A 3,767-nucleotide genomic window follows, 5' to 3' on the forward strand; every position below is an offset into this window, starting at 1 on the left:
TATATGTAGATGTTAGGTCTTAGTTATTGTACTATTTGAGCTAAACGTCGACATTTCAGCTGTTTGAGCCTGATGCCCTGGTCCTTGACGCACATACAAGTGTGCCCACACCCTCGGAGGAGCCTGCACAGCTGAGGACTCTTCCACGTTGGCAAATGAAACAGATATTTCACAAAGAAAGCAGATTTCCCCTGGAAGACCAACAAGCAGTTTACTTGAAATAGTACCAATTACTTGTCGTTTTTTTAATTGCAAAATATAGGGCATGCTACGTGACTACTGGGTTTTTTTTTTTGCTTCTTTCCAGTTACCTCAACTGGTGACTTCAAGCTTGTGTAACACAATAATATAAGATGGCAATGAAGCAGGCGAACTGGTGTCGTTAGATTGTGTCCTCCAGTCTTAGGGTTATGGATGTATTACACAGTATTGGAAACCTGGTTGAACAATAAATTTGTTAAACGACAAACAGTTATCAGAAATAAATACGATGTGCAGAATACTCTTACACAATACGCTGCAGCTGAGTTTCTGTAGGCATGGTGGTTGGCAATGCTAAATGTTCAGATTTACGACGTGCTCAACATTGAATACAGAATACGTGACGTGCTCATAAATAAATTCTTGCGTGAAACATATTCCTAGGCAAACAACAAGTCATTCGACGGAAGGACATACAGCCATCTGTAGAACAATAAATGCAGAGTAAATAAGAATCGCCTGAAGGCGTGAAGCTGCTTTGAATAATAACAGTAATGATGTCGAAGAACACGAGTTGAAACAAAGTAAAACAAAACGTTAGACCACCCAGTCTTTTAGGATAATTCGTGCAAACAAATCGAGCAACGAAGGGGGCATCTTCCAAATATCACAGTGGCACTTCACAACGCACTTCCTTTGTTGTCAGATTGCCAACACGTAAACATAACTGCAACTGACGGAACTATAACTGCAACGCCAAGCAACCACCAGACACTTTCTATTGGTGACGGCGATACAACCAATACACGTTGCGGTGAATCGCTAGAGGCCCACGTAACTCGTCAGCAAAACTCTCAAAGCCATGGAGGTACTTGAGTTCCTTGTTGTGAACGACCGCAGAGCAGAGGACGAATACATTCGATGAAAAAGTACAGCTCACATGTCATACTTGCCAGCTCAACTGTAGCAAACGATTCACAGGCAAAAAGCTGTTCATTATAGCGTGTTATCCGAACGCCTCCAACCAAGAAAACGTGATGCTTCTTCAACTTCAACCCTCAACGCGACCAGAGACCTTGTGACCTTCTAAGTGCGACTGGACGGCGACAGCCACAGCGGGCTCGCAGCATTACTTGCCATTGTGCAACACCGGTGAGGTAACGGGGCATAGAAGTGCGGTCCGTACAGTTACACCATCGACGGGAGAATGTGCGCGGGAGAGAAGGAACGCGGAAGAGACATTTCGAGCGCGTGCTTCTCACTGAGTGGAGCGATTTCGTCCGGAAAAATTTGTGGCATATTAGTTTCTCATCGAGAAGAACAGCTTCCAGCGAAAAAAAGTATGGGAGTTTGGGAAATTTCATAGTCCCTTTAAGACAGGACCAGTATTTCCAAAATGTGTCCATTATGTGAATAAAAAATGGAGTGAGTAAGATGAAATTGATTTCTGGATAACTTCAGGGTTTCTACTTATCAAACGTGAACTTATCTTGAGCCTGAGTGAGGTAGAGATATTTTTAACATTTCACGGAAATGGGCAAGTGCTCCGAAAATGAGCCATGCAGTGAAATTTGTGGGGTGAGTGACGAAAGGAATTGGGAAATACGGTGAAATTGGTCTCTGGAATGCATCAGAATGTCTATTTATAGATTATGAACTTACCTTGAATGTGTGTGAGGTAGAAATATTTTTAAATTTGGAAAGGGAATATCAACAGGTGGTTCGGAGGTCGTGCCCTGGAATGTGCAAGTTGAGTGGTAAAGCAATGAACATATGACATGAAATTTGCTTCTAGAATGCTTCAGAATGTCTGCTTACAGGATATGGAATTTGATTGAATTGACTATTGAATATCAGTGGTGAGAAATGGAAAGAAACTTAACTTCTGCAGACGCAAGCCGTGTTTTCAAAATGTGGTCATTATGTGAATAAAAAATGATGTGAATGAAATGAAATTCATTTCTAGGAGAAGGCATGATGATTAGTTGCATGCTATATTATATAAATATGGTTAGTCTGAGTGCGGGAGAAATATTTTTAACATACGCAAAACATTCCACTGACATCTTGGCAGGTGGAGTGCAGGATGAAACGTGTCATTTCTGCACATAAGAAATTTACCAAATGGCATAAAATGCATTTCTAGAGCACAGCTTGATTTCTAGTTGTAGGCTCTATATATATTTAGTCTGAGTAGTGAAGAAATGTTTTTAAAACATGCAATAATTTCTGCTGACGGCTTGGATGAAATATAGGACGAAACATGTAATTTCTGGAAATAAAGAATTGAACAAATGACATGAAATTTATTTCTAGAGCAGGGCATGATTTCTATTTACAGACAATACAAATATATTTGTATTGTCTATACAAATATATATATGACATATATATTTGTATAGACAATATACATATATATATATATTGGCAATCAGCTGTTCTCGTTTTCTGGAGTGTACACCAAACTGTTTACAGTTCAAGGTACAGGTACTGGCAAAAGGGCAAGGGTGCAAAAGCCTCGGCGGTCTTCCTGTGGATTCGTGGGTGCATCAACGAAGATGGGCATAATTTTCGGGATGGCTGTATGTGCGACAGCTGATATCTTTCCTCTTCTGTGCCTGTGTGCGCCCTGACGCATATACAATAATATAAATGTTGTGCGCAAGTGACGTATGCTCTAGGTTAGGGGGTCCGTCATGACACAGTGAGAAATAATGCGACGGATCTGACGGAAAGCACGTTAGCTCGGTTCCCGTTGAGTGTTTGTGCGCTGACTGAACTTCTATTTTTAAAAACAGCTTCAATATATTGCAGTTGTAGCGAGATAGTTTCCTTGGTTTTGTCGCATATTGCGTTCACTTCATCTGCTTTTTCTTTTCGCCAAGTGGTGTAACCCCCGCTTTGACTATGGCGGCCTCCCTAAGGTTTATGTGTCAGTTTTCGAAACACTCATATTGTTACATGTGACACATTGTAGTGTACTGCAGCCCAGGTCCCCCAAACTCACCTCGGAAAAGCGTGCAACGAAGAAAGCCGCCACTAGATACCCCACTGTTGCCGTTCCGGATCACTTCAGCGCGCTAAGTTTAGCGGCAAAATGTTTTTGTTGTTTCTGCGAATGAATCTAGTCTTTATATGTCCAAATAAAACGCGTATAACAACTTTTTCTGTCGTGTTTCACTTTTCGGTCCCGTTTTTAAACGTGTTGAGCGATCGGAAGGATCTAGTGCACGGCTGCGTGCATCACGTAGCGTGCCTGTCGTACCAGGCGCCGCAGGCGCTGCAGTCGTCCATTTCTCCTTCGGTGACTTGGCCTGGCTTGGATTGTGCTTCAACTGGATCTTTAGCGCGCTACAATCGAACGCAAGGCAACGTCTGGTAACAATGGGGTGTCTAAGGGCGGCCTCCGGCATTGCACGCATCGGGATAGGAACAAATACATGGGAAAATGGCGACCTTGAGGGAGCTGCTGCAGCCAGCTTCACTGTTTGACTGATAATTTGCACGGTTACTTCTTTAATGTTATTTGAATAACTTTCATCTGATACTGTACCATTAAATAGCAT

Source organism: Ornithodoros turicata, unplaced genomic scaffold (genome assembly GCF_037126465.1).
Source record: "Ornithodoros turicata isolate Travis unplaced genomic scaffold, ASM3712646v1 Chromosome15, whole genome shotgun sequence".
In the NCBI taxonomy this organism is placed as follows: domain Eukaryota; kingdom Metazoa; phylum Arthropoda; class Arachnida; order Ixodida; family Argasidae; genus Ornithodoros; species Ornithodoros turicata.